At 35.1% G+C, this 14,332-nt stretch overlaps 1 protein-coding gene across 7 annotated transcripts in view; it reads right to left on the minus strand.

Moving 5' to 3' along the window:
- The window catches only part of hts (adducin 1-like protein hts), a 93,144-nt gene extending 79,585 nt beyond the window's left edge, over window positions 1-13,559 (minus strand). For 3 of the 7 annotated variants that reach the window (XM_076133306.1, XM_076133305.1, XM_076133307.1), the window contains exon 1: window positions 13,256-13,557. The gene's annotated coding sequence lies outside the window, so the exon portion shown is untranslated. Of the gene's footprint in view, window positions 1-12,603; window positions 12,724-13,255 lie in introns of those variants that run through there. The other 4 variants (XM_076133302.1, XM_076133300.1, XM_076133304.1 and 1 more) reach the window with 3 other exon arrangements.
- Window positions 13,560-14,332: the final 773 nt, after the last annotated feature.

The following is a 14,332-nucleotide window of genomic DNA, read 5'->3' on the forward strand; positions in this document are numbered from 1 at the left end:
GGAAAAAGAGTCGAATTATCCTATTAATATTATATCCTACCATATATTATATATTGAACAGAACCTACTGTATATATGTTTGGATGTTTGTTACTCTTTCACGCAAATACTACTGAACCGATTACTATGAAATTTGGTATATAGGTAGCTGAAGACCCAGAATAACACATAGGCTACCTTTTATCCCGGGGTTCCCGAGGGATCGGGCTTTACACGGGAAGGGCTTCCACGCGGACGAAGTCGTGGGCGGCCTCTATTTAACATAATTATGTAATCGCAGTGGAGTTTGCAGTCATATGTGAATTACATATTAGTTATCGCATAGTTGACATAATATAAGTAAGTATTTAGCTCGCCCAAAGACTGACTACGGAATTACGATCGTGATATTTACTATAGTCCCACGCAATACAAATTATTGCATAATCCTACTTAAAGAGCTACATGTTTTTAAACTATTATGAGTTAAAAATACACGAGATTTAAGTTCCAAAAGTTTTGCGGTTTTCACCAAGGTTTAAAATACTGCTAAATGATCCTCAGAATCCGGGATAGTGATCAATCAGCCTAGCCTTTCTTCCAACTATGTTGGAGTCGGCTTCCAGTCTCACCAGATGCAGCTGAATACCAGTGTTTTACATAGGGCGACTGTCTGTCCGACCTCCCCAACGCTAACCTGGGTTATAACACGATACCCCTCGGTAAAACTAGTAGTCAGACTTTTGTGTAAACTGCAGTAAGCCTACATAAGTTAACTACAAACTACCGTTTACCTATAACCTCACTTAAAACACGCAAGAGGTCATACTAAAAATATAATTAACTATTGCAAAATTGTGCACACACACAAGACTGCACACGTGACTGTGTGTGTGTGTGTGTGTGTGTGTGTGTCAGAGCTAAAAGTTCAAATAAATGGCGTTTAGCAGACTGTAAGGAACCGGCTAGGCTGGTTATAACCTTGTAGTCCAGTATTAAATACTTATTAGTCATACTATAATAATATAGTCTAGCTATAGACCCCCCCGCAATTTGCCGAAGTGGTGGACTTAAGGCCTAATCCCTTCCTCATTACGGGAGACTCTTGCCCAGCAGTGGGACAAAAAAAAATTGTATAGAGCAAGAATTAAATTTGAGTTTGAAAAGTCGTTTAACGCATTTCTTGAGGATATGTAAAGTTCTCAACCCGCACTTAGTCAGCGTGACCAAAGCCCTCCCGTAATTTGGGAAGAGACCCTGGCCCAGCAGTGGGACAGTAATGGGTTAAAATAAATTATATTATACATGAGAACAGCGCTACATTGTTTTCATCTTCAACAATAAACATCATATTTCCGACAATTTCAAAATTTTTTTTACCTAATTATACGCTAAAACTTTTTCGGTAATTACTTTGTTTGTTAGTGATTATGTACTTAACGCAATTAACGCCTCTATTAGTAACATTCAAAGCACTTTGTCATACCTAATTGATCGCCTTTTGAAATAGAAAACATAATTATACGAAGACATCTCTTTTAAATGAGTTATATCAGTTCAGATTTCAAAGTTAACTATGCATTAATATGATAAATTGGAAATGGCTGCCAAAAATAAGTTTTATTGCTAAAGGATGATATGTCTAAATCTGTAACTGTAGTTGTATTGGACATATGACTGAAACGTCATGGGTTCGAATTTCATCTATAGCACAACCGAAATAAATCCACTTTAAACACAATAATAACCTACCTAAAGATGCAGTTTCCTCACAATATTTTCCTTGAACATAAACCAAAAAGCTATAAAATAAATTTCATAGCTTTCACCGGAGGGCTCGGCTTATAAAACCGGTATAGCGGCCACTTTAGCGTCATAACTAAGCCTTTAAAGCCGACGCTTGCATAACGGTAATACACACTTATCTGGCAAAAATCGCGATTTCAAATCGTAAACATTGCGAAATTATTTGATAGGAAGTTGAGACTGGTTTACTAGTCCCCCTTGGGTCGTAGCGTGATGGTAGATAGGTTATAAACTTCCTTATAAATATAAATTTAATACATATAAATACTATTTCTAGAGAAAATCGCGTACAAACGAATAAATAACATTTTTAGGGCAGTTTATAAATATCAAGTAACCAGTATTTTACATGGAGCGACTGTCTATCGGACTTCCACAACCCAATTACCTGGGTTATAATACTATACTTTTCCATAAGACTAATTGTCAGACTTTCAAGCTTCTGACTACTGTTAACGACTGTCAAAGATCTTTGACAATTACAGCCGGGAATAGCCGGGATTAGCGAAATAAAGCGCTTCTCTTTGCACTTTTACACTTAAAGATTAAAATATTTCTTTCTGCATTTCTACTTCTTGTTGCGTCTTTTCAGCTCTATCAGAGGCAGCATTACTTACTCCCGGTTTCTAAGGTACATATAGCGGTAATGTATCTATTCAATAGCGTTTAAACTCATACAAAAAAAAGCTAAACTACCGCTAAATTAACTCAGAATCCAGGAGTTAGTTATGAGCTCCTCTTTCACCCAATGGTCACAAGGTCAGATAATTCCATAGTATATCTATTAACGTTCAAACTCATATAAAAAAAAACGCTATTGAATAGATAAACTACTGCTACTGTACTCAGAATCCAGGAGTTAGACAAACTCCTCTTTCACCCAATGGTCACAAGGTCAGACAAATCCTGGGCTCTTAAGTGCCTCTTACGTGCACATTGCGTAATGTACGAGCAACGTCCGGTGATCGGCCGGAGAGATGTTTACATTACAAGTACTGTGTGTAATGCAAATGGGTCATTCTCAGTTAAGAGGTAATATGATGTTAGAAGAGGCGGCATGACAAAAATGATAAAAAAATAATGTAGTATCAGTATTTTCTTACCAAAACACTCATTATCTTCGTATCCAGACAACAGCCAGACAAAATCTTAATTTTTTACCATTTTATAACTGACCAGGGGAGATACTGAGGACAGGGGAGGGACATTTATGTTGTGTTATGAAATAAATAACAGTGGTAGTTTGAGAATCAACTTCATTTTTATTTAAAATTAATCAGACTTAATTTCAACAGCCATCAGACTTCACTATAAAATAATCTTTCATTCCTACAAAGCAAAAAAAAACATGACATTATACGAAAATCAATTTGTTAGTTCTCTAGGTGTCATTTCATTCACAGTTTTAATTAGTCCTTCTTTATTCTTATCATATTTCTTTTGCTCTTTAATCTTTTGCTGTTCATATTTCACAGGGTCATTTTTTATTTCTTGGTATCTCAGTCTTTCCGCTACACGTTTCTTTTCTAAGCGTTCTTCACGCGTTATTGTTTTTCGTGCCGCCATAATCTGTAACCAAAATATGGTAACTTGGCATCGACGTTTTTCTATAAGGTAACCGGGTTAAAAAGGACTGCTCCTTTACTTATTACAAAAACAATAAGAGTTTCGAGGAACACTACCTGGTATGAGATATTTAGGATGAAAGCGACAATAAACACTCGTACAATCGACATTTAAAATAACAAGATTTATGTTTAAACTAAAACCAGACTAGGTAAATACACTCGGATACTAAATAATGGATAACTGCATCATAAGCAGGAAGCAGTTATCTCCCCTGAGCAGTAAGTATCTCCCCTGGTACCTTAAGCGGCAGGGGAAAGAAGACAGGGGAGATACTATTTCGACAAAATATCGATATAAAAGTCCAAATTTTTGTAACAAGTTATTAGACGGGAAGATTACGATTCTTTGCATACATTACTGTAATTCTAGGAAGAAAGTAAAATATTTATGCTTATAATAAAGAATTAAATCTTACCAGGGGAAAGAACACACTCACTGAACCACGACAGTTTTCACCAAGTGTCGTCTGTGTAATAGCGAACCATATGGCGGGCGCATTCGCGCCGACGGCTTGCTGTCAACTTCACTTTAGTAACTTTGTGCTCAAGGTCAGAATTTACGCGGCGAAATTAAAAGTCGTGAGATTTTAATGAAAACAAAACGCCAGGGGAAGAGATGCTATATACGAGGGACAAATTTCAATATTAAACATTTTATGAATATCTAAATGTTACCTTTTTTATTTTTTTCATTGCTTTAATTTAGTTTGTAATATAAAATAATAATACACAATTTAATTTATTTAGTAATTTAAAGATAGTTAAAAATACTAATTTATTAACATGATCGGTTAAAGGACAGACCAGGGGAGATACATTTTTCATGTTTAAGGCGCTTTTGTGACCAAATTAAAAACATTTCATCGGTGAATTTTAGTGACCTTACAGAAGATACTGACTTTGATAATCTCACAGCTTTATTTTAAATAAATTATCAATTAAAAATATAAAAAAAATCATTGACGTTGAAATTACCTCATAACTTAGAACGACCCAAATATTAACTGAGTTGGAGAAAATTCTTTTGAATTTTGTTTTGTAAGACGATAGTAGCAGAGACTTTTCGATGTTCAAAGATAGTAAAATAACATCACGACTGTTGTACCCGAAGGTTTAGACAGAGGTGTATGAAATATGCCTACGTTTAACCGGTAACAATGTTAGTCCCATGTAATAGGGGGCGAGCCTTGTCATATACCGTGCACGTTATCAAACTCCTAGCTAATATGGAGAACATTCCAAGTAAAATTTTCAAATCTTAATAGGCCTTAGCTCGACCCGGGAATAGTACCCGGGACCTCGCAATCAGCGGTCGCATACACGGAAGCAGTCACATGTAGATTACGTTTTTCTTTTTATTTAGAAAGACAACTCTCACGCACTTAGAATTGCTCTTGTGTCGCGGGGACTTTTACAAACATACAAACATCGGACACAAAGTACAACCAGACACCATTACTACGGGTTAATATTATACCGAGGTAAGTTTTGGTTGCCCAGTCACCGCTAACCACATAAGGAAAACCGAAATACTACTACAATTTACATTATTTACAAATATTCAAATGTACCTAACCACAATTACTGTTCAATAATGTAAAACAATTGTCACAAATAACACATGCATTGATCGTTTGTTACTTTGTGTTATTATAATCACTATGAGAGATAATTTACCGTAGAGGTATTCATATGTTATAATGTAAGAGAATAACTACATATTATAATATCTCGTTGTATGTATCTGTCTGTTTGTTTGCCATAAACTCAAAAACTACCTTACAGATTTGCGTACAGTTTACACTGTTAGATAGACAGGTTCATGTAGAAACTTGTAAAGTATAATCCGTAAAAGTTTTGAGTAAATTGATTGACATATGATGGTCATTGTTTAAATACCGCTACGTAATTGGTAGCCAAGGGTTTTCAGGAATGGAGGAGGGGGTTAGAGACTTAGATCTTAGTCCACCACTATGCCAAAGTGTTGGGGATCAAATCTATATCGTTTAATTCGATTTTTGATATCTAATAAACCGTAGTATTTACTCGTTACCGGCAGTCCTGTATGACAAGAAAGAATGTGAATAAAGCAAAGGAAGTTTGCAAGGATCGTACCAAGTGGCATTATCTGGTCTCTACCTACCTCTATGAAAAGAAGGCGCGATTTTATATAATTTATGTATGAACGAACGAAAAAAAATGCTATAAATGAATATAATCTTTATCAAAGCACGATAATTTCTTCCCTACAGAGAGATTTCTAGCCATAACCGTAGCACTCCGGTCAAAGTGTATAAATAGTGTAATGGCATTGACTGAAATAGCCCACCATATACCGTTCATCTCGTAAAAGGATTACCACGGGTCACTGGACACTTGGCTACGTGTATACCTTCCAAATAGCAGGATCTAATCCATACTAATATAATAAATGCGAAAGTAACTTTGTCTGTCTGTCTGCTACTCAATCACGCCTAAACTACTGAACCAATTTGCATGAAATTTGGTACGGAGATATTTTGATACCCGAGAAAGGACATAGGCTATATATCATCATGCTACGACCAAAAGGAACAGAGTACCAGTAATTAATGTTACAAAAACGGGGGAAAAATTCACTCATTCTCTCTTATTGGACGCAAGCGAAGTTGCGCGGGTCAGCTAGTCTTATATATTGGGAGTTTGTAGCCCGCTAACACCTCGACTAAAATTGGTCTATTCTATCACCCTATCCTCTCCCACTCGGCCAGTTGCGTTCATCGGTCGGAAAACGATCTGCGAGTTAAGCAAATCTTGACGCGGTCATTCCACAAATGGGTGACCGCATAGTCGTATTTGAACTCGGCGTCCCCGTGTTTTGGAAGGCACGTTATATTGTAGATAAGGGCTGTAATTTTCAAAAATCTTTACCAGGCACTATATTGTGCATACGCGTCACTAACTATAAACAAATTTCTACTGTTTTTAATTTAACTGAACGAAGCTGAATATTAGCTAGAAGTACATTATTAATTATATATCCGATCTACCGTGCATTGCATCTTAAAAAACTCATTTAGTGCAAAACAAAATTACAAAAATTTCTCATTGACAGCAGAAATATCCTTAAAAAAGCTTAAAAACACTCCATAACCCCGGAACACAGCAGTACAATGACTTTAAAATAAAACAAACAAACAAATTCTCCCATGTGTCACGATTCCCGTACATTTTCATCTGCAAGCTCGCACATAGATGAGTGTGCGAGCTGGCAGCTTGCCCAACTACGTCATCGGCGTAGGTACAACGATATACGAGAGGCTAGTTTATAATAAGATTGTGGGTAATTGGGGAATATTTTATTGGTATATTTCTAGGTATTTCGAAAATGACAATGAGGTAAAAGTATTTTTAATTAGAGTAGAGTTATCATTATTCTCTCTATCCGTTTCTGGCAGAAAGAGAGAGAAGAAAAAGAGCTGTTAAATTTGACTTAAATTGCAAAGTAATTTACCCAAAAATAAAGGTAAAATATACTACTGGGTGGGTAGATAGGTATAAAAATAAAATACCTAAGGAGAATATATAGAAGGAAAGTATTTTTGCTTGCCATTGGATAAAATAGTAATGAATGAATGCAACTGCTAATTTTAGAATTCCATTTCAAGGTATTTATCAAAAAATGGTTAAGTATCTTGGTAGACAGCAATAGTAAAAGCAATATTAAATACTAGTTACTGGAATATGCCAAGCTTATTATGAAAAAACGGTGATTGTTACTCTCTCACGCAGAAACTACAAAACGAATTTTGATAAAAATTGGCACATACCTAGTTACTTAATTACTTAGATCAACACAACACATTTTTTATCCTCTGGAAATGTTTTTATGCTAACAAGATCACAGTCAGAAGTTACTAAAACAATAATTTCTAAACAGAAATACCATACGAGCCATACGACTAACTTAAAGTTAATCTCAAATGCATTTATAAGTCAACACCGACATATATGGGTGTATAAATTCGTCGTTTCCCTCTGGCAACCAGCCAAAAATACTTGAAACGTCTAGACTACGCAAATAAAAGAAATACCATACATTTTGATGAAGAATTAACAAGATTTTGAATGAAAAATTGAATGGAAAATGTGTATTATGCTATCGAGTTTAAAGATTTATTTCATGGGTGTGTATGACAAGATGTATGTATGTGCAAGGAGAAGAATTCTGTATGTAGACATAGCAAGTCGTATTTTTTAGTGTCTGCCTTTTTATAAGGCCCAATAAGCGACTAAATTCTAATATAAATTATTAAATTACTTCAGCTATTTTGAGAAAAGCTGTTTATATGTCTTCTATAAAGTATAGGTCTTCGTGTTTCAGAAGGCAAGTTAAATTGTGGGTCCCGGCTGTCATTTTCAAAGATCTTTGACAGTTACCCGTAGTCAGAAGTTTGAGAGTCTGACAACCACTCTTACCGAAGGGAATCGTGTTATAACCCAGGTAGCTAGGTTGTTAAGGTCCGATAGACATTCGCTCTATGTAAAATACTGGTAATCAGCTGTAAATTACTGGTATATTCAGCTGCATCCGGTGAGATTGGTAGACTTCAACATAGTTGGAAGAAAGGCTAGGCTAATATGTAAAGTATGTAAAAACAGCGATTTTTGCACACGCAACTAAAATATGTGCTATGGGTCTTCTTGACACGATGATAATGCAATATTTACTTCTGGCTATTTTCTTGCTTGTTACATTATCAACGATATGCAAAAGATATGATTCTTAACTATCTCCGTTATCTTGTAGTCTTCAAAAATTACTTATCATTCTACTAACACATTTCTATCTCAATTCTGGGCGAGGACCTCCTGAACGAGAAAGGGGTTAAGCCTTGAGTCCACCACGCGGGCCCATTGCGAGTTGGGGACTTTACATACCTTCAAGAACTGTTCTAAAGAACTCTCAAGCATGCAAGGTTGCATCACGACGTTTTCCTTCACCGTTGTAACAAGTTATACGCAGTGGGACATTAATGGGTTATTTTTTATTTTATTTAATGTATGTATAATGTTTTATTTATTCTATGTCTTTGCCAGTCGTTAACAGTAGTCAGAAGCTTGAAAGTCTGACAACCAGTCTCACCGAATGGTATCGTGTTATATCCCAGGTAACTGTGTTGTGGAGGTCAGATAGGCAGTCGCTCTATGTAAAACACTGGTATTCAGCTGTATCCGGTGAGACTGGAAGAGGACTCCAAGATAGTTATAATTTCTTATTTTTTAAGTATGTATTTTCAGAGATTATATCCAAGTTTCACCACTATATAAAACAGTGTAGATTATATGTATCAATACGTCATAGCACATGACCGATTCATTATCAATTACTTATCAACTGCACCTACTCGTACAAATAATGATATATTTGCTTTATATACTTCAAGTTTCAATGAAATATACACACATAGATTATCGAGAATTGCTTTAGAAGTAGACAGAAAACTGAATTATGTAATGATAATATCTACCTGCTATTTCTTTCGCATGAAAAGATTGCCCTCGGTAAAGTTGCGCTTATTAGTCGGTAAACGATTAGTGGGTTAAGCAACCGTTAGTGAGGTCATCCTATAGATGAGTGACCGCATAATGGTATTTGAACTGAGCGTCTCCGTGCTTTGGAGGGCACGTAAAATGTCGGTCCAGGTTGTTGTCATTAAGATAACGGTCGTTAAGCCACGTCAAGTTTTCGGGCGCCTTGAACAATTTTAACACTAGAATAATTTGATTTTAATTTCAAACACTTTGAGCCGCTAACCAGTATATAAAGCTACAAATAACTTGAAAAATATCTATCAACTTATTCCAAACAATTTTTCAGACTGGTTTTTAATCCACGTTTTCAATCTAGCCTAAAATCCAGCCTCAAATCTAGCCAAACCAGTTACTATTTTGTCTAAGACGGCTAATGCGACTGTCATTTGCCCGTGTCATTGACCTTTGAAGGCGTAAAACGTTTCTTGTGTCACTATAATGACGTTGAATAAAAAATAAACTTCATCTCACGGTACAAGAAAACAATAGGAATGAGAATTGTGAATTAAAATTATTTTGCTGAGTGATATTATTGACGATTGTTTGTCTGTTTGTCGTATGTGGTCAACCTGGTGTCAAAGTTGTTCAAGCCGCCCGAAGGCCTTTGACGTGGCTTAACGAGTGTTATCTTAATTGACAACAACCGGGACCGACTTTTTACGTGCCCTCCGAAGCACGAAGACACCCAGCTCAAATACCACTATGCGGTCACCCATCTATAGAATGACCGCGCCAACGGTTGCTTAACCCACAGATCATTTACCGACCGGTGAGCGCAACTATGGCTATGAGTGCCTCAAATTAACAATTGACGATTGAAATAGCGTGACTCTTGTCTGGGCGGAAATGGGCCTGATCACGAGGTTCGATTCCCAGGTCGGTCATAGTGCTATTGGTCTTTTATAACTTACTAGAGGCCGCCCGCGACTACGTCCGCGTGGAAACTCTTCCCGTGTAAATCCCAATCCCTCGGGAACTCGCGGATAAAAAGTAGCATATGTGTTATTCTGGGTCTTTAGCTACCTATATACCAACTTTCGTAATCGGTTCAGTAGTATTTGCGTGAAAGAGTAACAAACATCGATACATACTCACAAACTTTCGCATTTATAATATTAGTAGGATACATACTGTATCTCTACCCTATTGTAATACAATAAAAAAACAATAATTTTGGATGCATATCTCAATGTAATTGACCTAGATTTTGAAACAAAACACTCATGATATCTTTCACTCAATTGTTTTTATGTATGTAATCATGCATAGTTGATGCTTCGAGTTATAACCTAGATTTTATAGTATATACTTACCTAGGTATATGTATAGAGTAGTGATAGTATGAAAAATCACCTCCTTTGCCAGCGGTTGAGTGTTAAAACGTAAGCATTGCACTAATGACTTTTCCAAGTGATGTGTGTATTAGAAATAATTTTAATTCCCACAGGAATGGAATCAACAGGACAAAGTTAGGCCAGTCTGACAATTCTTTTGAACCTTATCATTATTCCTGTACAAATGCAGAAGACAGTTTTACCATGTTTTTTTGTAAATATACAATTTTTAAATACATCCTAAGATCACAATTTAATCCTAATATTGTTACTTTGATCAGAAACTAGGGAACACATTATCATAGTTTTCATATTTCCTTATTTACGTGTTGCTACAGTTATTTTAATTAAGGTAACAATATGAAATGTCCCACATCATTGTTACAACACAACAATGTAAATATTATTATTAATTTATATTAATTGATAACCTCAATTCTAGCATTATTTTATCCTCTATTTAAGGTAAAACTAGTTTTTTCCTGTTCCGCATTTCATCTATATTGGTATTGCAGTTATGAGTTAAAACGGAATAAATAAATATCATTGGACAACTCGCACACAGTCATTTGATTAATTAACTAAGCAGAGCTTGTACTGCAACCAAATAACTGATAAACATACTTATATACTTGTAAATACATACTTATATAGATGCATTAACAACCAGGCTCAGAACAGATACTCGTGCTCATCACACAAATAGGATATCTAATTTGATCATGTAGATAGTATTTAAATAAATGTAGAATTACAAATAAAATTTACTGTGCAGATAATGCCCAGAGGAAACATAAAAAACATCACTCCTTTTTCCCAAAAAGGTAGGCAGAGACCAGAGAATTCCTCTTGTTACGATCCTAGAGAATTCCTCTTGTTACGATCCTTACAAACTTCCCTTGCTTCATTCACATACATACACATTGTTTCAAGTATTACACACCTTAGTATTTAATAAAAATATACCCAACAATAAAATACTAAAACCATGTTTCATTTTGAAGAAGCAAAACCAATTTAAAATGCTTATTCATATAATTTCTTGAGTATTATTAGATAACCATCTACTATCATATGTCTACATGATAATATAGATACTCGAAGCCCACACCCTCTATACATAGGTACATATACACTGTACATACATAGGTATATATGACAAGCCAAAATAGCAATACATATTCATTCTCTTTACACATAATGATAAGGTATGACTCAAATGGTCAACTATTGTATCAACCACATTGTAAATCATTTGGCGATTGTAAAGAGTGTGTGAGTTTGTTGCTAGCTCTTTTCATAAGGCTGTACACTTTCAAACTAGTGGTAGATTCAGTAATTGTAACAACTATCTAAAGTAACAACATCTGATTTAAATTAATAAATGATTTGATTTTTAAAAACTATGTTGTCTGCTCTATTTATGCTTTATATACAGCTGTATAAGTCCCCAACCCACATTTTTCCAGCATGGTAGACTCAAGGCCTAACCCCTCCCTCTTTTAGGAAGAGACCCTATCCCAGCAGTGGGACAGTAATGGGTTTAAAAAATTTCTTTATAACTGCAGACTTAATGCATTATTCCTCTTGATTCTAGAACAATTCTGCATAATACTGATTCTTATTGACTATAGTAGTTTATGATTCATATACTGAACATAAGACTTCTCAATAAGAGTTATTTTCTTAAATAATTAACACTAATGAAGATATTAGTGTTAATCTTACAAACAATAACTAATGTTAATTAATGTATGTACCATACACCTTTATATGCCTGAATGTAGCTACAAGCCAAAGTTCAGAATGCGAAAAATACATACATAGATACATAATATCAAGTCTTTTCTCATAGGTGTAGGCAGAGACTAAAGACCAAAAAATATATTAAATTCAAGATATGAAAATTAGAACAATACATAAATGGCCAGCTTAGATATTTATATTACAGCTTAGATAGTCTTAGATAGTCTATCTGTATGATACAGTAACAATCAGTTTAGAATTTGCCAGTATTCTAACTTATAAGCTAACTGGCAGTTAATTAGTAGTATAACATGGTTTTAAGAATAATTAATACTTATCTTGGATTGTGATATATTGATAGAAAACTATTATATAGAGTACTTAGATATATGTATAATGTGTATAGTACTGCATTGCAATGAATGAGCGTACTAAATTTATCAATTGTACATAGGTACTTTGCGCTATGAGCAAATATCAAGAACTTTGATTTCCTTCTCTTAAACGCTATTACTCAATAGAATAACGCTACAAACCTCATTCGTGAGATGAATCGAAGCTATATCCATTAATTCTTACGTGTTAGTCAATTAAATCACAACGAAAAAAATCTTAGGCGTACCAATCAGACCACAATCTACCGCGCCACTATCGGTGTATAAGCCGACCGAATCAAAAATGCATCGTTCTTACGTAATCTGTGGTCATTATGACGCCTACCACAACCGGTCGGGTTATACAGTACCCGATCTTACGCGGTGACATCATCCCACATTATTGTACAGATAATATGTAATTGATTACAGTCACACCCTATATGAGCTTATAAAACACAGTTTTCTACGTCATTTTAGTAATAAAACACATTATTTTTGTGATAAAACTTATTAAAAATTCTTACTAACGCTATAGCTATTTTTCCGCAATTACATGACGGAAGTCGCTATCTTTTGGTCCTAACGCGTCAAATTTATCGCGGAACACGGCAATCGGCCAAAATCACTACTATAGAGACATTTATAGACACTTTGAACTAAAAAATATCCGACCTAATTCCTATACGCCGCGCAAGACACACCCAATAAAGCGGCTGACGAAAAAAACGCATACCGACTCAGAAGTAACGCGTTCCTATTGATAATGTAAACAAATATGTACAAAAGAAAGCAGAACACACGCAATACTCACCGGCAGAGCTCCAAGACGCGTTCAAAGTCGATTTTTATGTCACTTCACACACTTATAATGAATAGCGATTGTAACTTACACTAAGCACATAAACGCAGTAACATTATATAAAATAACATGCACAAAACGTTGTTCGTCAATTTTCAAAGCACCAGCACCACCGACATTACGCGTAGAGCGTTTATTTCAATATTTCGTTCGTAAAAAAAGAATTCTCCAACACGCCACCGGAGAAGATCGATGTCGGCGCGAGTTTCACTTTTTCGCCGCGGCGTCGCTGTCGTCGACTGACATCAGACGCAAACACACGCTTCAGATGGCGCTGTTGTCGTTAGGGTTGCAAAGAAAAAAATGTGTTTTCCCTTAAATTTAATGATTAATAAATTGGTAATTTAAACTGTAGGTAATTTATAATATTTCTCTAGTTGACAGATGTAACGCCGTTGGACTAATTCCGAATACCGTTTCTTTATTATCATGCGACATGAACTAGAAGCGGTTTTAAATTTGATATAAAGGGAGAATAACAAAACAATACGCACAGAATAATGTATTTAATATAAATTGTGGATAGAAACATTACGAAATAAGAACCACTTTAATATGCTGAATTCCCAAGTACGAGAGAGGGGTTACGCCTTGAGCATACCACGCTGGCATTGTGTATGTTGGGGACTTCCTATTCAGCCATTTTTTTTTTCTATCCAACAATATTAATCTAGTATCTATGTTCTATCAATATACCCATGCAAATAACAAAATTTTAATATCATAAGTCCCATAATTACGAATATATATTTTTTGTAGCAACCCTGTAATGTTACGTTCCGTTCCATAATGTATTATTCCAATCCAATATGAGAGCATCTGGGATAATTTTGTGTGCAAAACTAACGAACGAACTCAATATATTAAAATTTAAATAAAATAATATTATAACACAAAATTTCATATTTTTTGTGAGCGAAATCATTAATCAACACTTACTATCTGTTTGTGTGTGTAAAACTATCTTTGTTCACATTTGCGTGAAACGAAAATTGCGTTTTGTTAATGCTAGTTAATCTGAAGAATCTT

The sequence above is a fragment of the Anticarsia gemmatalis genome, chromosome 29 (genome assembly GCF_050436995.1).
Source record: "Anticarsia gemmatalis isolate Benzon Research Colony breed Stoneville strain chromosome 29, ilAntGemm2 primary, whole genome shotgun sequence".
NCBI classification, from domain to species: Eukaryota; Metazoa; Arthropoda; class Insecta; order Lepidoptera; family Erebidae; genus Anticarsia; species Anticarsia gemmatalis.